At 44.0% G+C, this 21,457-nt stretch overlaps 1 pseudogene; it reads right to left on the bottom strand.

Annotated features, from left to right (window-relative positions):
• Nucleotides 1–21,457, bottom strand: part of LOC140203693 (sodium- and chloride-dependent neutral and basic amino acid transporter B(0+)-like) — a 48,202-nt pseudogene that overhangs the window by 9,826 nt on the left and 16,919 nt on the right.

Raw genomic sequence — 21,457 nt, forward strand, 5'->3', positions numbered from 1 at the left:
GGTCACAGCAGAATCACCATCAGAATCAGGTCCCTGAAGATACTTTATGCTTTTTAATTTATTGTCGCCAAACAATTGATACTAGAGCGTACAATCATCACAGCAATATTTGATTCTGCTCTTCCTGCTCCCTGGAGTACAAATCAATAGTAAATATTAAAAATTTAAATTATAAATCATAAATAGAAATCAGAAAAGGGAAAGTAAGGTAGTGCAAAAAAACCGAGAAGGAAGTTCAGATATTTGGAGGGTATGGCCCAGATCCGGATCAGGATCCGTTCAGCAGTCTTATCACAGTTGGAAAGAAGCTGTTCCCAAATCTGGCCATACGAGTCTTCAAGCTCTTGAACCTTCTCCCAGAGGGAAGAGGGACGAAGAGTGTGTTGGCTGGGTGGGTCGTGTCCTTGATTATCCTGGCAGCACTGCTCCGACAGCGTGCAGTGTAAAGTGAGTCCAAGGACGGAAGATTGGTTTGTGTGATGTGCTGGGCCGTGTTCACGATCTTCTGCAGCTTCTTTCGGTCTTGGACAGGACAACTTCCATACCAGGTTGTGATGCACCCTAGAAGAATGCTTTCTACGGTGCATCTATAAAAATTAGTGAGGGTTTTAGGAGACAGGCCAAATTTCCTTAGCTTCCTCAGGAAGTAAAGGCGCTGGTGGGCCTTCTTGGCAGTGGACTCTGCTTGGTTGGACCAAGTCAGGTCATTTATGATATTGACCCTGAGGAACTTAAAGCTTTTGATCTGTTCCACTTGTGCACCACCGATGTAAATTGGGTCGTGCGGTCCGCTACTCCTTCTGAAGTCAACAACCAATTCCTTCATCTTGCTGACATTGAGGGATAGGTTATTGTCTTCGCACCATGCCACCAGGTTCTTAATTTCCTCTCTGTACTCAAACTCATCATTACCTGAGATACGGCCTACAATTGTTGTGTCATCAGCAAACTTGTATATTGAGTTTGATGGAAACTTGGCTACACAATCATGAGTGTACAGTGAGTACAGTAGGGGGCTGAGTACACAGCCTTGTGGGGCACCGGTGCTCAGAGTGATTGTAGAGGAGACCTTGTCCCCTATTTTTACAGCCTGGGTCCTGTCTGTGAGGAAGTTGAAGATCCAGCTGCAGATCTGAGTGCTAAGACCCAGATTCCGGAGCTTAGGAATCAGTTTATTTGGAATGATGGTATTAAAGGCAGAGCTGTAGTCAATGAAAAGGAGCCTTACGTATGCATCTTTATTCTCCAGGTGTTCTAAGGAGGAATGTAGGGCCAGAGAGATGGCATCTGCTGTTGACCTGTTGCTCCAGTAGGCGAATTGCTAAGCGTCGAGGTTGACCGGTAGGCTGTGGTTGATTTGTGCCATAACCAATTGCTCGAAGCATTTCATAGCAATTGATGTCAGAGCCACAGGTCGATAGTCATTCAGGCATGCCACCTTGCTCTTCTTTGGCACCAGGATTATCGTTGCCTTCTTATAACACGAGGGGATCTTCGACTGAAGCAAGGAGCACTTGAAGGTGTCAGCAAACACTCCAGCTAGCTCGCTTGCACAGGACTGGAGAACCCGTCCCGGGGCGCCATCTGGGCCCGTCGCCTTCCTTGGATTTATCTTTAGGAAGGCCCTTCTAACGTCCTCCTCGGTGACGATGAATCTCGATGCCACCAGGTCCGGTTCATCTGGAGGGAGTGGAATGCTCCTCTTCTGTTCGAATCTTGCATAGAATACGTTAAATTTGTCAGGAAGAGAAGCGCCACAGTTATTGATATTCCCAGCCTTTTCTTTGCGCCCAATGATCACATTTAGACCCTGCCATAGTCTACCGGCATCCCTCTGGTTAGCCTGCATTTCCAACTTGGCTCAATATTGCCTCTTGGTGCCCTTAATGGCCTTCCGGAGTTCACGCCTGGATTCTGTGTAGCGATCAGAAATGGAGAGAGTGAGCAGCTTCAAGTTCCTGGGTGTCAAGATGTCCTGGGTACTTTTGTAGGCTAGTACCCAAAATGGAGCTGACTAGATTTACAACCTTCTGCAGCCTCTTTCAGTCCTATGCAGTAGCCCCTCCATACCAGACAGTGATGCAGCCTGTTAGAGTACTCTCCACGATACAATTAGAAGTTTTGAGTTTATTTGTTGACATGACAAATCTCTTCAAACTCCTAGTGAAGTATAGCCGCTGTCTTGCCTTCTTTATAACTACATTGACATGTTGAGAACAGGTTAGATCCTCAGAGTTCTTGACACCCAGGAACTTGAAGCTGCTCACTCTCTCCACTTCCGATCCCTCTATGAGGATTGGTATGTGTTCCTTCGTCTTACCCTTCCGGAAGTCCACAATCAGCTCTTTCGTCTTACTGACTTTGAGTGCCAGGTAGTTGCTATGGCACCACTCCACTAGTTGGCATAGTTCACTCCCGTATGCCCTCTTGTCACCACCTGAGATTCTACCAACAATGGTTTTATCATCTGCAAATGTACAGATGGTATTTGAGCTATGCCTAGCCACACAGTCATGTGTATATAGGAATAGAGCAGTGGGCTAAGCACACAACCCTGAGATGTACCGGTATTATTCATCAGTGAGGAGGATATGTTATCACGAATCTGCAGAGATCGTGGTCTTCCAGTTAGGAAGTCAAGGATCCAATTGCAGAGGGAGGTACAGAGGCCCAGGTTCTACAATTCTCAGTCAGGATTGTGGGAATGATGGTATTAAATGCTGAGCTATAGGTGATGAACAGCATCCTGACATGGGTGTTTGTGCTGTCCAGGTGGTTGAAAGCCTTGTGGAGAGCCATTGAGATTGCATTGACCTATTGTGATCATAGGCAAACTGCAATGGGTCCAGGTCCTTGCTGAGGCAGGAGTTCAGTCTAGTCTGACCAATCTCTCAAAGCATTTCATCACTGTCGATGTGAGTGCTACCGGGCTCTTGAACTTGGAGACAGGCTGGGGTCTCGGCTCGAGGCTCAGAGGCAGGCTGGGGTCTTGGCTCTTGAGGACTGGAGACAGGCTGGTGTCTTGGCTCTTGAACTTGGAGACCGCCTGGGGTCTTGGCTCTTGAACCTGGAGACAGGCTGGGGTCTTGGCCCTTGAGGACTGGAGACAGGCTGGGGTCTTGGCTCTTGAGGACCGGAGACAAGTTGGGGTCTTGGCTCTTGAACTTGGAGACAGGCTGGGGTCTTGGCTCTTGAACTTGGAGACAGGCTGGGGTCTTGGCTCTTGAACCTGGAGACAGGCTGGGGTCTTGGCTCTTGAACTTGGAGACAGGCTGGGGTCTTGGCTCTTGAGGACCGGAGACAAGCTGGGGTCTTGGCTCTTGAACTTGGAGACAGGCTGGTGTCTTGGCTCTTGAACCTGGAGACAGGCTGGTGTCTTGGCTCTTGAACTTGGAGACAGGCTGGGGTCTTTGCTCTTGAGGTTTGGGGCTGGGAATGCGGAGGCTCATAACTCGGAGGCTGGAGCTCGGAGACAGACTGGGAACTGTACATCAACATAGAGCCGGGACTTATCCTTCGAAAAGCCGGGACTCATCTTTAACACGACACCAACATGAGACAGAACAGTACATAGACATAGAGCCGGGACTTATCCTTAGACAAGTCGGGACTCAACTTTATCTCCACACCAAGGTGGGATAGGACCATCTGTCGGGTAATGGCAGAAAGGCCGGACTTACCCAACAGAGGCAAAGACAAGACAAGACAGGACCCCACTGCAGGGCAACGGCAGAATGGCCTGACTTACCCCACGGAGGCAAGGACAAGACAAGACAGACACCGAAGAACGACAGACAGTTCCATCTCTGCATCAGGGTTGTTCCGAGTCGCAGATCGGTCAGAAACCTCAGCTGGCTACAGAAACAGCCAGATCCCTACCTAGCTCGGAGCGGCGGGCAGCCACTCAGCTGGCCCGGGAAACAGCCAAATCCATACCGCAAAGACAGCTCCAACTACCGACTGCAAGGCTCCATGAAGCCATGATTCCCCGAAGCGGCCTAGAGATGGCAAGTGGCCGCTCTAGCCTTCCACCGACACGTTGTTCCCAGGAAATCTTGACGAGACAAACCAACAGCTCACACCCAACCTCAAGGCTACTTATATTTCAAGCCCCAAGATGGGAATCAGGTCTCTATGATTAACTCAACCAAAACAAGGGACAGCTGCAAGACCCAGAGTCCTGAGTCCACGGACCGGACCGTGAACCAGAATGCGGACTTCACGGACCAGACCATGACACTTACTTTGTCTCTCATTTACCACAGGTAGTGTAACATTTCATAGCCCAAAGACCAGAACTCTAGCAGCTTCCTCCTCTCTGCCCTCTCCCTTGCATGACCCTAAATGTCAGATAAATAGTCAACAACCTGAATTTACACTTTGGAAGATTTCAAGGTGTTTTCTTACCTGATGCAATGTGGAACCCTTAGCTTGGACAGCTCTCACAATGGCAACGATAGGGACCCACATAATACAAAAGGTGACCATACACCAGCCGACTGCTGTTGCCCAGAGAGGGTATTCAACAGGTCCGTATGTTGGTGGGGAAACTGTCCTTAAAGACCAGGCTAAGATTACATGTTTGAAATAATTGGACAGAAAAGTGTCAAATATGAAATGGGATAGATAATCTGCACCACAATATTTTTAGTTTAAGTCAATACAGGATATGAACTCTTTACCACCAACAAGCACGGAACAATGAAAAGCCAGCACACTGTCCACCACAGCCAGAAAAGCCAGCTCCTTTTTCCAATCATCATCTCAATGTCCTTGATGGATCTGTTTACCCCTGTGGACAGCAGGAATATTTTTAATCACCTGTCCTTTTTCTTTCAAGGTATGTAGGTCCAGTAATTGAGGGGAAGGTGATTGGACAACATCCCCACCAGCAAATTGGCTGCAGCAAAGTTCACCCAACAACCAGCTGCTGTAACTCAGCAAGAGTAAAGGATCAAGGATGAAGAATACGGAAAGATCTCCCTGCCTCAGATTTGCCACTGGGACCATTTGTAGAAAGGACTTAGACAACTAAAGAGAGCTTGCCATTACTCAATCGATTAAGTTGTTTATACTTCGGCTGAATTTAATGTTTTGATTTGAATCCGTGCTTCCCCTGAGTTTACCATAAATCCAGGCTCAACCAACAAGTTCTAATAGGGTGTTAGTAATAAAAATCCATTCAGAACAGAAATAATCAATTAAGTTTATCCAGTAAATCCCAGCCTAAAATTAAAATGGAAAAGTTGCATGGGAAAACTCCGGCACTCAAATTTTAAGTGAGCTTACTGGGGTAGAAGTTAATTCTGCTATAAAGCACCCAGCTCAAACCTGCCTGCTCAATTTTCACTCACTCCTTTAAATTTTAGGATTATCTATGTAGTTGATCACTTCTTCTCCCCAAAATCCAAACAGAATTTTCAAAATAGATTAAGAACATTGGCATAGAGGACACATTATTCCTGATTCCTCCTGTGAATATTTGGGACATTCATAATTTAGAAGAAAACCATTTTTAATTTCTTTTGAGCTATCTTTTTGCTAGTTACATCTCTGACTGCTTCCCAGCTGTCATAAAACTGAGGGAATGGTGTTAGTTTTAGTTTTACCCCTCAGTACTGTTACTTTTTCCAGTGATTCCTTGATCACCAGCTTGCAATCTGATCTTGAACATTTTCAAGTGACGCACAACCATCAGGTCAGGATGAGATTGCCTCTTGTGGGTTTAATGCATAGAAGCAAGGAATATTCCTACATTCCATCAAGCAGATATTTCAGTTTCCCAGCTGATGTCCTTTCAAAGTAACCTTCCTTTCTTCATGAAACCTTCCTATCTCTTCATGGAGAAAACTGACAATTGTCCCCCTTCACATTCTGATCAGGGAGTATACTGCAAGTCACTAATGTTAGAAATAGCTTCATTAAACCTGTTTAACCAGCTTTCCACCTGCGAAACAATGAACTCCTTTTACCCACATGGAGCTCCTGATGCTTATGCTCCATCAGCTTCCTTTTGGCTCCAACACCTTCTCTTAATCTTCCAAATGTCATTTGGAACATTGTACTCTGTGTTTCCCCTCATTTCTACCATCTCCCCTGCATTGCAGCTCCCTACTGCTATCACGCCTGCACACGTAGTGAGTTATTACAGGACAGCATACCTGTGTTGCACACACGAGACCGAGGAGAAGTAACAACAAGCAAACTCCACTTGTCAGCAAAAGATGTTTTGATTGCAGATACTTGGGAAATTGGTCCACCAGGCATGTTAAAACCATTTCTATCAAAATATACATAACATTTGTGGTTAATTAATAAGTTTCACAACAAACTAAGTCACAGAATGTTTCTGTAGCATTGCCTCAGAGAAGAGCGCGTGCTCTTTCTCACTGTTTTCACCCCCAGTGACAGCTAGGTTCCCTAAACCTCCTCCTGCCCTTTCTGCTGAAAGTAGCAAGTTCCACCTTCAGAAATGCTATGTTAACTGACTGACTCTACCAGCTATTAAATCAAAAGGTGTTAGTCACTTGAGACAAAGATGAGGCAAAATCTTTTCTCCATAACCATCAGGCTCCTGACTGGCATGGATAACTTCACTTATCCCAACCCTGAACTGATCCCACAAACTACAGACTCACTCTACAAATTATAATCTCAGTTTTATGTTTTTATTTGTGCAATTTGTCTTCTTTTGCACATTGATTTTTTGTCAAGGTTTGTTTATGCAGTGTTTTCATAAATTCTAATGCATTTCTTTATTTTCCTGTAAATGCCTTCAGGAAAATGAATCTCTGGGAAAATACAATGGTGGGCATTTCTAAAATGGCTCTCAAGCACAGGAAGGTAGTAAATGGAAGCCCGCAAGGAGGGAAGGAGGAAGCTTGGATCTACACATCAGCAAGTCTAACATCAGCAGTGAAGGAAATATCAGAATCTATTATTGAGGAAAAGATGACAAAATACTTAGAAGATATTGGACAGAGTCCACATGGGTTTATGTGAGGGAAATTACACTTGGAGAATCTGTCAGAAAACTTTGCAGTTGCAACTAATAGAAGAGTGGACATGAGGTACTTGCTTTTCGGAAGGGCTTTAATACATTGCCAAACAAGATGTTATTAAACAAAGTTAGAGCCTAGGGATTGGGAATGATGGCCCACAGTGGGCTGAGGGTCAGCTAATGAGCAGAAGACAGACTGTAAAAAGAAATGTTTCACCTTATGAGTGGTGGGCTGACTATGAGGTGCTACAGAAATCAGTTCTGGGACTGGGACCCCAGCTGTTCACAAGCTATAACAATGATTTAGGTGAAGTTAAGGAAGTGTGCTTATGATACTACAGTGGTGGCAGAGTGAGCTGATAGGAGAATGCAGAGAGGCTTCAAAGGTACATACACAGTAAGTAAATGATCCAGATCACAAATGATCAAATGTAATGTAGGGATATGTGAGGACACTCACTTAGGTAGGAAGCTAAAGTGTAGAGTTTTTTTTTAAATACTGAGAGCTTGTATGGCGTCAGTGTTCAGAAGGATCTGTGTTTCCTTCACATGAGACACTGAATGTTAACATACCAGAACAGCAAGCAAATAGAAACACTAGAGAGGAATTATAACCTGAAGTGGGAGACTTGCAATTACTGGAATAACCACACAGTAGAGGTTCCTACTGCAGACCCACTGGCCCTTCCCTGAATTACCTTCACTTCAGATGTTAACCCACTTAACAGGTAGCGGGATGTTCCAGGAATACCATGAGCTTAGAATTGGCACAAAGCAGTGATATACGTTCAGTAATTATCATAACCATTCAGGAAACTTCATTACAAAAGAAGTCCACACTTACCTATAGCTGCAAAGTGAGAGTGGAGTCCCAGAGTGAACAACATGAGGAAAAACAAAGTGGACCATAGAGGTGCCCATGGCAACTGCACAAGGGCCTCTGGGTAGGCGATGAAAACCAAACCGAAGCCTAAACAGTGAACACAGTGGAAATGATGCAGTAAAATCATGGTACAGAGACACAGAAATACAGTGAATCTGGCACACCTGTAACATTGGAGGTGCTGGACTGGCAGGATTTCTGGACTAACAAATATTGGTCTATTAATAGTCCCACATAATTTTCATTCATTTTTATTAAAGATGCACTTATAAATATGGCAAGGAAGCTGGTAAGTTCACAGGGACTATGAAAAGCAATCTCCTGGTGAGTTTACAGAGACTGTGAAAAACAATCTCCTCGTGAGTTTACAGGGACTGTGAGAATCCCCTGGTGAGTTTACAGAGACTGTGAGAATCCCCTGGTGAGTTTACAGAGACTGTGAAAAGCAATCCCCTAGTGAGTTTACAGAGACCGTGAAAAGCAATCTCCTGGTGAGTTTACAGAGACAGTGAAAAACAATCTCTTCGTGAGTTTACAGGGACTGTGAGAATCCCCTGGTGAATTTACAGAGACTGTGAGAATCCCCTAATGAGTTTACAGAGACTGTGAAAAGCAATCCCCTGGTGAGTTTACAGAGACTGTGAAAAACAATCCCCTGGTGAGTTTACAAGGACAGTGAGAATCCCCTGGTGAGTTTACAGGGAGAGTGAGAATCCCGTGGTGAGTTTACAGAGACTCTGAAAAGCAATCACCTGGTGAGTTTACAGGGACTGTGAGAATCCTCTGGTGGGTTTACAGGGACTGTGAAAAACAATCCCCTGGTGAGTTTACAGAGACTGTGAAAAGCAATCCCCTGGTGAGTTTACAGGAACAGTGAGAATCCCCTGGTGAGTTTACGGGGACAGTGAGAATCCCGTGGTGAGTTTACAGGGAATGTGAAAAACCAATCCCCTGGTGAGTTTGCAGAGACTGTGAAAAGCAATCACCTGGTGAGTTTACAGGACTGTGAGAATCCCCTGGTGGGTTTACAGAGACTGTGAAAAACAATCCCCTGGTGGGTTTACAGAGACCGTGAAAAGCAATCTCCTGGTGAGTTTACAGAGACCGTGAAAAGCAATCTCCTGGTGAGTTTACAGAGACTGTGAAAACCAATCTCCTGGTGAGTTTACGGAGACTGTGAAAAGCAATCACCTGGTGAGTTTACAGGGACTGTGAGAATCCCCTGGTGGGTTTACAGAGACTGTGAAAAACAATCCCCTGGTGAGTTTACAGAGACCGTGAAAAGCAATCTCCTGGTGAGTTTACAGAGACTGTGAAAAACAATCTCCTGGTGAGTTTACAGAGACTGTGAAAAGCAATCCCCTGGTGAGTTTACAGAGACTGTGAAAAGCAATCCCCTGGTGAGTTTACAGAGACTGTGAAAAACAATCCCCTGGTGAGTTTACAGGGACAGTGAGAATCCACTGGTGAGTTTACGGGGACAGTGAGAATCCCGTGGTGAGTTTACAGGGAATGTGAAAAACCAATCTCCTGGTGAGTTTACGGAGACTGTGAAAAGCAATCACCTGGTGAGTTTACAGGGACTGTGAGAATCCCCTGGTGGGTTTACAGAGACTGTGAAAAACAATCCCCTGGTGAGTTTACAGAGACCGTGAAAAGCAATCTCCTGGTGAGTTTACAGAGACTGTGAAAAACAATCTCCTGGTGAGTTTACAGAGACTGTGAAAAGCAATCCCCTGGTGAGTTTACAGAGACTGTGAAAAGCAATCTCCTGGTGAGTTTACAGAGACTGTGAAAAGCAATCCCCTGGTGAGTTTACAGAGACTGTGAAAAACAATCTCTTCGTGAGTTTACAGGGACTGTGAGAATCCCCTGGTGAATTTACAGACTGTGAAAAGCAATCCCCTGGTGAGTTTACAGAGACTGTGAAAAACAATCCCCTGGTGAGTTTACAGGGATAGTGAGAATCCACTGGTGAGTTTACGGCGACAGTGAGAATCCCGTGGTGAGTTTACAGGGAATGTGAAAAACCAATCCCCTGGTGAGTTTACAGAGACTGTGAAAAGCAATCACCTGGTGAGTTTACAGGGACTGTGAGAATCCCCTGGTGGGTTTACAGAGACCGTGAAAAGCAATCTCCTGGTGAGTTTTCAGAGACTATGAGAATCTCCTGGTGAGTTTACGGAGACTGTGAGAATCCCCTGGTGAGCTTATAGGGACTGTGAAAAACAATCCCCTGGTGAGTTTACAGAGACTGTGAGAATCCCCTGGTGGGTTTACAGAGACTGTGAGAATCCCCTGGTGAGTTTACAGGGTCTGTGAGAATCCCCTGGTGAGTTTTCAGAGACTATGAGAATCTCCTGGTGAGTTTACGGAGACTGTGAGAATCCCCTGGTGAGCTTATAGGGACTGTGAAAAACAATCCCCTGGTGAGTTTACAGAGACTGTGAGAATCCCCTGGTGGGTTTACAGAGACTGTGAGAATCCCCTGGTGAGTTTACAGGGTCTGTGAGAATCCCCTGGTGAGTTTACAGAGACTGTGAGAATCCCCTGGTGAGTTTACAGAGACTGCGAGAATACCCTGGTGAGCTTACAGGGACTGTGAAAAACAATTCCCTGGTGGGTTTACAGAGACTGTGAAAAACAATTCCCTGGTGAGTTTGCAGAGACTGTGAAAAGCAATCCCCTGGTGAGTTTACAGAGACTGTTAAAAGCAATCTCCTGGTGAGTTTACAGAGACTGTGAGAATCCCCTGGTGAGTTTACAGAGACTGTGAAAAACAATCCCCTGGTGAGTTTACAGGGGCTGTGAAAAACAATCCCCTGGTGAGTTTACAGAGACTGTGAGAATCTGCTGGTGTGTTTACAGGGACTGTGAAAAGCAATTCCCCGGTGAGTTGCACAGAACACCTTTAGGGAACACAATCAGATCAGTCCCATACATCACAGTCATTGAATTCGCCACTATCCTGATACTTTCTGTTGACTAGAAACTGAACTGCAGCGGCCATGTACACAGCACAGCTACACGAGGTGAGAAATCCCTATTGCGACGAACTCACCTCCCGATTTCACAAAGCCTGACCAGCGTCAATAAAGCTCAATTCAGGAGTGCATTAGAATTACCTGGATGAATGCAGCTTCAACAGCACTCAAAAAGCTCACCCAGATACGGGGTAGAGCAATCCATTTGATAGACACACTATCCACTAACTCCAGCACTGACACACAGTACCATCTACAGGATGCACTGCAGCAAAATAAGGGCAGGAAAAGCAAGGGGGCACCACCCTGGAAGTTGTTCTCCAAGCCACATACTGTCCGGACTTGGAAATCTTCCACTGTTTGTAAACAAACACTGGAACTCTCTCCTTAACAGCATTGTAGGTCTACCCACACCTCAAAGACTGAATGGTGTGTAGCACTACCTACTCAGGGGCACCTTGGAATGGGCAAGTAAATGCTGGTCAGACTGTAAAGGTCACATCACTTGAACAAATAATTTTTTTTTATAAATCGGTGTGTTAATCATATCTTGACAAACTGCTCTAGCAAGTCTCCTGCTGTGTCTCAAACCTCCACTGGGCCACTCAAATTATGGTGAAAATCCAGAACTTTCTGACAAATTTTTGCCTCTTCCATTCTCGCTGCATGCTGACGTAAGCCCCTCCACAGAGTCCAGCAGCGGAGCACTAACTTCCCACACTTTCTCTTCAGTAAACCATGATTCCATCATTGTCAACTAGAAGGGTCAATTTCAAAGCAGGTAATTATATTTTAGGGAATTTAACCTTTCCTTGTATTTTGAAAATACATCACACTAGGGTGTATAGACGTCTAAATGTGAAGAACATTAAACTTTGATTCAGCCTAAAACTAAAGACACAGGGAGGGAATGAGCTGACATCCTACATTCGGAGTTCCAGAAACTAAAGTTAAAGTTAAAAGATAGAAATCAGAAGATATGCAAACATACTGAAATGAAGATTCAGCATATTAGTGACTGGCTAAAGACACGGCTCAGGAGGGAGAACAATGGCCCAGTATTGTAAGCTGTTCTGTGCAAGGCTCACTTTTTCAGAATAGGTTGGGTGAACTTTAACAGGGCTCAGCTCAATGTCCTAGTGGAGAGATTCACACTTTTGGTGAGGGTATACTTAAACCAAATTGACAATTGTATGAATTCCAACATAAAGTAATAGATATGAGGAATAAGAAGAATGTTGAAGTAGGAATGGTAACTATCACCAGATAAGGAAGTGTCACTGTCAGTAAGACCAAGGAACTGATAGTAGACTGTAGGAGATGGAAACCAGAGGCCCACGAGCCAGTAATCAACAGAGAATCAGAGGTGGAAAGGGTCAGTAACTTTAAACTCCTGGGTGTCATTATCTCAGAGGACCTGTTCTGGACCCATCATGTAAATATAATTGCAAAGAAAGCACAACAGCGCCTCTACTTCCTCAGGAGTCTGCAGAGGTTTGGCGTGTCATCAGAAACCTTGGCAAACTTCTACAGATGTGCGGTGGAAAGTGTGCTGACTGGCTTCATTACGGTCTGGTATGGGAACACCAATGCTTTTGAGTGGAAAATCCTACAAGAGGTAGTGGATTCAGCCCAGTACATCATTGGTAAAACCTTACCAACCATTGAGCACATCGACTGACATGAAACATTGCCATAGAAACGCAACATCCATCATCTAAAAGATCCTCACCACAGAGGCCATGCTCTTTTCTCACTGCTGCTATCAGGTAGAAGGTACAGGAGCCTCAGGACTTACACCACCAGATTCAATAACAGTTACTAACCCTTAACCATCAGGCTCTTGAACAAAAGTGGATTACTACACTCACTTAAGGACTCTTCTATCTTGTTATTTCATGCTCGTTATTTATTGCTATTTATTTATCATCTGCATTTGCACAGTTTGTTTACAGTTTACAGTTCTTGATGTTTACAATCTACAAATCCTGTTTACAGTTACATAGATTTGCTAAGTATGCTTGCAGAAAAAGAATCTCGTGTTTATATGTTAATGACATGTATGTAGTCTGGTAACAAATTTGAACTAAGTAGAATCAGACAAAGAGGGACTGCACTGGAAACAAAAATGGGTTTTGCAAACAAGGGAAAATCTGCAGATGCTGGAAATCCAAACAACATACAAAAAATGCTGGAGAAACTCAACAGGTCAGGCAGCATCTGTGGAAAAAAATAGTTGACGTTGGGCCAAAACCCTGCGACAGAACTGGAGAAAAAAAGCTGAGGAGTAGATTTAAAAATGGCTTATAATTAATTTAATATAACGACTGAATATAGTTGAGTGTCACCTGTGATTATGATTCAGTTGCAATAACTGAAACATGGTTAATTGAAGGGCAAGACCAAGCACCTAGTATTCCAATATCCAAGATGCTCGGAGGTAGGGTGAGTGGGACTTAGTCAGGGTAAAACAGAACCAAATATTGGTGCATTAAATTGAAATGGATGATCTTTCAGTCCAGTGCATGTACATTTCCCCTGGATAAGCATAAAGGGTGAGAAAATGACCAGAGCAGAAAACAGATTGTACAACAACCCTGATCAGAAACAGAATTAATGTAGTAAATTGACAGATTGACAGATGTAGTACGAGGCACTCACAATAATAAGAAATTCAAAACTTTCCTGCAGTCATTTAGTAAGGGATTAAGGAGGGAACGTTAAGGCTCATGAAAGATAGGAATGTTGATCAATGCATTGAGGTAAGGATCCAAACAAAACAAGGACGTTGACAAAATATTAGACACTTTCGGACTTCTTTTCCCCTCCTCCTCCACCTTCACCTCCGCCCCCTCCACCTTCCCCGTAACCTCTCCTCCACCTTCACCTTCACCGTAACTCCTCCACCTTCACCTTCCCCGTAACCTCTCCTCCACCTTCACCTTCACCGTAAGTCCTCCTCCACCTTCACCTCCGCCCCCTGCACCTTCCCCGTAACCTCTCCTCCACCTTCACCTTCATTGTAACCTCTCCTCCACCTTCACCTCCACCTCCTTCACCTTCACCGTAACTGCTCCTCCACCTTCACCTCCGCCCCCTGCACCTTCTCCGTAACCTCTCCTCCACCTTCACCTTCACTGTAACCTCTTCTCCACCTTCACCTTCCCCGTAACCTCTCCTCCACCTTCACCTTCACCGTAACTTCTCCTCCACTTTCACCTCCGCCCCCTGCACCTTTCCCGTAACCTCTCCTCCACCTTCACCGTAACTCCTCCTCCACCTTCACCTCCGCCTCCTTCTCCTCCACCTTCATCTTAACCATAACTCCTTTACCTTAATCGTAACTTCTCCTCCAACTCTTCCTTCATTGCCTCCATCTCCACAACCAGAGATTTTAAAAAGGCTATTGATAAGATTTTAAACTGTTTTCCAACTTTGCATTATTAGTCATTTCTTTCTTCTGCACTCTCTAGTCCTCTTCAACAGATGATTTAAGTTCTACCTCCCCATCTAATAGACACACCTCAAAGCTCCTGTTCCACTTTCTTTCTTCATCACTCTTGGTGCTCTGGGGAGACACTGTTGGTCCTGCTGCTCTCCTGTCCTTGGTTCTCCACTACCAAATGGTACTGTGAACATCTCATAGCATAAACTCAACTGAACTGAGGTACTGAAATAAGTTTGACCAGTGAGCCAGACATGAGGTTTTCTGCTCCATGAACATCGAGCACAATAAATCCAACAATTCAAGTACCTGACTGAGCAATCTCCAAAACAGGCTTGTCTTGCATGTGAGCGATATGTCTAAGGATGGAGAAGATGGAAAATCCAGCAAGCACACTTGTGGCACAATTCATAACACAGACTGTGATGGTGTCTCTGTAACAGTTGTTGTGGAACTTGTTGTAGGATGAGAGGGTTATTAAGGTGCCAGAACCCACTTCTAGTGAATAGTATATTTGTGTTGAGGCATCTTTCCAGACCTGGGGAACAGAAGGTAGAATTATTTATTTTATTTTTCAATACAATGCAGTGTAGGCCACAGCACCCAACAACCGTGTGATCTCCATTCCACAGGCCAATATCAGAACATCCTTCAGGAAGGTGAACCATTGCAAAGAGTCAGGCCACGATAATGTACCTGGTTGAGTACTGAAAACCTATTCTGACCAACTGTCTAGAGTGATCAATGACATCTTCAACCTCTCACCGATATAGTCTGAGCTCCCCACGTGCTTTAACATGGCAACAGTCATACCAGTTCTCTAGAAGATCAGGATGAGCTGCTTCGGTGACTATCTCCAGTTGAAAAAGGGTGGAATTAAAATTGGAAGAGAGTACAGATTGGATATGATGGACTACACAAAGCCAGAAGACCGAAAATTTTGCTATCAAGATGTTGGTGAAGCCAAATTCGCTAATAATCTCTTTGCTACCATGAGGAAGGGGGCACAGGAGTCTGAAGGTACACACTTCAACGACTCAGGAACAGCTTCTTCCCCTCTGCCGCCCAATTTCTGAATGGACTTTCAACCATGAACACTACTTCGCTACTTTTTATTTTTTATATTTGCACTGCTAATTTAACTATTTTATGTACAGTATATATACACATACTGCAATTCACACTTCTATTATTATGTATTTCATAGTACTGCTGTCGCAAAGGCAACAAATGTCATAGCATATGTCGGTGCTATTAAGCCTGATGCTGATTCTAATTCATGCAGTGTCATCACAATGATTCCAGATGGATTATTCCAGTGATGTGCAAGATGTCAATTATGTTGCTCAGCTTCTCCAGCATTAAGTAGCATTCTTATAGTACATGTGCTGAATCAGGGGGTTCTTTAAAGAACATACCTAAATGAAGGCATCCTTTCACAGTTTTCTTCTTGTCTCTTGGTTACACCTGTTTTTTTATGACTGGTTGAGGTTCTCAACTGTTGCTTCTGCTTTTTTCACAGATGAGGAGAGAATCAGAAACTGAAGGAGTGAAATATTAGCCAAAAAAAGTTGTGGAGAAGTCAATGGGCCTGAAGTCACATGAATCCCAAGGACCTGATGAAACACTTTAGATACCCAAGGTCTGAAAGACAGAAATGGAGGAAGCAGCTGCCTGGGAATCAATTTTCTGTTAGTTAGATGCTGAAATGTTCAATACTGTAATAAGATATAGGAGTAAAATTCGACCATTTGCCCCATCAAGTCTGTTCTGCCATTTCATCATGGCTGATTAATTTCCCTCTCAGCTCCAATCTCCTGCCTTCTCCCCGTATCCCTTCACACTGACCAATCGAGAAATCTATCAACCTCTGCCTTAAATATAAGTAAAGACTTGGCCTCCATAGCCGCCTGTGACAACATTCCACAGAATTACCACTCTCTAGCTGAAGAAATTCCTCCTCATTTCTGTTCTCTCAGAACGCTACTCTGTGTCCTCTAGTCTTACACTCGCTTCCCACAGAAAGCATCCTCTTCACATCCACTTTATCAAGGCTCTCACCATCCTATAGGTTCCAATTAGGTCAGCCCCCTTATTCTTCTGAATTCTAGAGAATAAAAGCCTAGAGCCATCAAACACTCTTTATATGACAAGCCATTTAATCCTGGAATCATTTTCATGAACCTCCTTTGAACCTTCTCCAGTTTCAGTACATCCTTTCTAAGATAATGGGCCCAAAACTGCTTGCAATACTCCAAGTGAGGCCTCACCAGTGCTTTACAGAACCTCAACATTACATCCTTCCTTTTATATTCCGGTCCTCTTGAAATGAACGCTAACACGGCATTTGCCTTCCTCACCACAGACTCAACCTGCAAACCAATCTTTAGGGAATCCTGCACAAGGACTCCCAAATCCATTTGTGTCTCAGAGTTTTGTATTTTCTCTCCATTTAGAAAATAGTCTACTCTTTTCTTTCTTCTACCAAAGTGCATTACCATACACTTTCTGACACTGTATTCCATCTGCCATTTCTTTGTCCATTCTCCTAATCTGTCTAAGTCCTTCTGTAGCCTATTTCCGCAAAACTAACTGCTCCTCCTTCTACCTTCATATCGTCTGCAAACTTTGCAAGAAAGCCATCAATTTTATCACCAAATCATTGATATAACATAAAAAGAATCAGTCCCAACACAGACCCCTAGTCACTGGCATCCAGCCAGAAAAGGCTCCCTTTATTCCCACTCTTTGCCTCCTACCAATCAGCGACTGCTCTGTCCATGCTGGAATCTTTCCTGTTATACCATGGGCTCATAGCTTGTTAAGCAGCCTCAGGTGTGGCACTTCGTCAAAGGCCTTCTGAAAACCCAAGTACACACCATCAACTGATTCTCCTTTGTCTATCCTGCTTGTTATTTCTTCAAAGAATTCCAACAGATTTGTCTGGCAAGATTTCCCTTGAGGAAACCATACTGGCTACAGCCTATTTTGTCATGCGCCTCCAAGTACCCTGAACACACACCCTTAAAAATCGACTATAACATCTTCCCAACTGCTATAGATCAGAATAACTGGACCATAATTTCTTTTCTTCTCCCATCTCCTTTCTTGAAGAGTGGAGTGACATTTGCAGTTTTCCAGTCTTCCACAGCCATTCTAGAATCTAGTGATTCTTGAAAGATCATTGCTAATGCCTCTAGTCTCTTCAGCCAGCTCTATCAGAACTCTGGGGTGTACACCAGCTGGTCCAGGTGACTTATCTACCTTCAGACCTTTCAGTTTCCAAAGAACCTTGCCCCAGTAATGGTAACTTCACACGCTTTATGATCCTTGATATGAAGAAATCAGAGGACCTCTAATTTGTCAGCCTAATATCAGTAAAAGGGAAAATTGTTGGAATCCATTTGATAAGGTATAAAATGGAATACTTGTAAACAAATGGACTGAGCAGAATTAGCATGAATTCATGAAGGAAAATAGTGTCTGACTAATCCATTGGAGTTATTTGAATATGTGACCCATGGAAATATATAAGAGGTATTATCATGCATTTAGATTTTTAGAAGGCTTTCAATAAGTCCCACAAAGGAGGATTGTTTTCAAGATTAGAGCTCATGGAATTGGTTTAATTCATAGACATATATAGGGAATTGATTATTAGTCAGAAAGCAAAGAGAGATACTAAACTCAAGCTATTCTGCAGATGTGGGAAATCCAGAGTATCACACACAAAATGTTGGAGGAACTCAGCAAGTCAGGCAGCATCTATGGAAACGTATAGGCAGTCAACGTCTTGGACTGAGATTCTTCATCAGATTGACAGGTTGTGAATAGTGAGGTACCATGAAGATCAGTGCTCGGATCTCAGCGATTCACAATCTGTATTAACAATCTGGCCTGAGGAATCAAGTCTGAATGTAGTGGGATTGTGAATAGGAAGAACACTGTAAAATGGCTTCAACGGGAAATGGATCAGATGAGTTAGTGAATGAGAACAAGGCAGGTGGAGTGTAATGTGAGGACATCCATGTTGGTGCACAGAATGTAAAACAGAGTGTCTGGTAAATGGTGGTAGATTTGGTAGTGCTGATGTTCAAAGGGCCCTGGGTTTCCTTGTATTAGTTACTAATTGTCAACATGCAGACATGGCAAGCAGTTGGGAAAGCAAAATTTTCATCTTTATTATGAACAGGATTGATCACTGATTCACTGTGAAGGACAGTACACAATTTCCACCTCCCTTTGACTGTATCTTGCAGAACAGAATACCAGGCAACAGAACTAATAGTGAGGTCCTTTTCACAACTCTACATCTACAGCTGTCGATCCAGTACTCAGCATTCCAATCTGTTCCGCTGTTACAAAATGAATTGATCCATAGGAGAAATAAGTTATTGTTTCTTGTCCCACATCCCTCTCTCCCATCTAACTCTATTTTATCTCTTCCAACACAAATCTTTCCTCTCACTTTCTGCCTTCTAACACTGTTCGTAAAGACCATTAAATAATCCAATAGACATCATCAAAAGGTCCCCATTATAACTGCATTTCATTTTACTTTGATTTGAACCAAAATGTTAAAGTTACAATCGGATTTTAAATTTTGTTTTCAATTACTTCTAAAAGGGCAAAATGAAACATAAATAATTTAATTGAAAAATAGATCTGTAGTTCTGTGCAGTAGGTTCACCTCAGCATCTGCCAGCTGAGAAATCTGATTCGCTTCCAATATAGAATTCAATCCCTTTCTGGGCTCCCTCCAGGGTCAGTCCTCGGATCAGAAGTACGATCAGAACCACATATGGGAATGTTGCAGTGAAATAAACCACCTGAGTGTACAGAAGGATTGTTAGATTGTCTAGAGTTGCTGGTTCAACACCATTGAATCTAATCGACTAAATACAAGGATTATAATCAAAGCAGAGAATGAAGCAAAAAATAATTGGATGACAATTAACCACATGAAATAAATATTTAGCAATGGTCTACAGAATCAGTTAAATTTATATGGCAGTGTTTTATTCTAACTTTTTTATCTTGTCTACAATTAACTGACATTGATAAAGTAGTGTCGGGTTGGACAGAGGAAGCGGATGAGGTCCTCCGTGACTGCTTTGAATCGGTGGACTGGTTAGTATTCAAGGACTCAGCGGCTAACCTTGATGAGTATGCCTCAGCTGTCACAGACTTTATTTGGAAACGCACAGAGGACTGTGTGTCTCGCAAGACGATCCGGGTATTCCCTAACCGGAAACCTTGGATGAATTATGAGGTCAAGTCCCTTTTAAAGGCTAGAGCTGCGGCTTTTAGGTCCGGGGATACCAGTCACTACACGGAGTCCAGGCGTGAACTCTGCAAAGCCATTAATGGCATCAAGAGGCAATATCGAGCCAAGTTGGAAGCCTAGGCTAACCAGAGGGATGCCAGTAGACTATGGCAGGGTCTAAATGAGATCACTGGGCGCAAAGAAAAGGCTGGGAATATCAATAACTGTGGCGCTTCTCTTCCTGATGAACTTAACGTATTCTACGCAAGATTCGAACAGAAGAGGAGCGTCCCGCTCCCTCCGGATGAACCGGACCTGGTGGCATTGAGATTCGTCGTCGCCAAGGAGGACGTTAGAAGGGCCTTCCTGAAGGTAAATCCAAGGAAGGCAACGGCCCAGATGGTTTCCCAGGATGGGTTCTCCGGGCCTGTGCAAGCGAGCTAGCTGGAGTGTTTGCTGACATCTTTAACTGCTCCTTGCTTCAGTCTAAGATCCCCTTGTGTTTTAAGAAGGCAACGATAAACCCGGTGCCGAAGAAGAGCAAGGTGGCATGCCTGAATGACTATCAACCTGTGGCTCTGACATCAATTGCTATGAAGTGCTTCGAGCAATTGGTTATGGCACACATCAACCACAGCCTACCGGTCAACCTCGATGCTTTGCAATTTGCCTACCGGAGCAACAGGTCAACGGCAGATGCCATCTCTCTGGCCCTACGTTCCTCCTTAGAACACCTGGAGAATAAAGACGCATACATAAGGCTCCTTTTCATTGACTACAGCTCTGCCTTTAATACCATCTTTCCAAATAAACTGATTCCTAAGCTCTGGAACCTGGGCCTCAGCACCCAGATCTGCAGCTGGATCTTCAGCTTCCTCATAGACAGGACCCAGGCTGTAAAAATAGGGGACAAGCTCTCCTCTACAATCACTCTGAGCACCGGTGCCCCATAAGGCTGTGTACTCAGCCCCCTGCTGTACTCACTGTACACCCATGAGTGTGTAGCCAAGTTTCCATCAAACTCAATATATAAGTTTGCTGATGACACAACAATTGTAGGCCGTATCTCGGGTAATGATGAGTTTGAGTACAGAGAGGAAATTAAGAACCTGGTGGCATGGTGTGAAGACAATAACCTATCCCTCAACATCAGCAAGATGAAGGAATTGGTTGTTGACTTCAGAAGGAGTAGCGGACCACGCAACCCAATTTACATCGGTGGTGCGCAAGTGGAACAGGTCAAAAGCTTTAATTTCCTTGGGGTCAATATCACAAATGACTTGACTTGGTCCAACCAAGCAGAGTTCACTGCCAAGAAGGCCCACCAGCGCCTTTACTTCCTGAGAAAACTAAAGGAATTTGGTTTGTCCCCTAAAACCCTCACTAATTTTTATAGATGCACCGTAGAAAGCATTCTTCTGGGGTGCATCACAACCTGGTATGGAAGTTGTCTTGTCCAAGACCGAAAGAAACTGCAGGAGATCGTGAACACGGCGCAGCACATCACACAAACCGATCTTCCGTCTGTGGACTCACTTTACACCGCACGCTGTCGGAGCAGTGCTGCCAGGATAATCAAGGACATGACCCACCCAGCCAACACAGTTTTCGTCCCTCTTCCCTCTGGGAGAAGGCTCAGGAGCTTGAAGACTCGTACGGCAAGATTTGGGAACAGCTTCTTTCCAACTGTGATAAGACTGCTGAACGGATCCGGACCGGTTTCTGGGCCGTACCCTCCATATATCCGGACCTGCCTCTCGGTTTTTTTGCACTACCTTACTTTCCATTTTTCTATCTTCTATTTGTGATTTATAATTAAAATTTTTATATTTACTAATTTTTACTATTTTTAATATTTTTAATATTTAATATTTGTAAT

This window comes from Mobula birostris, chromosome 10, assembly GCF_030028105.1.
Source record: "Mobula birostris isolate sMobBir1 chromosome 10, sMobBir1.hap1, whole genome shotgun sequence".
Taxonomy (NCBI): Eukaryota; Metazoa; Chordata; class Chondrichthyes; order Myliobatiformes; family Myliobatidae; genus Mobula; species Mobula birostris.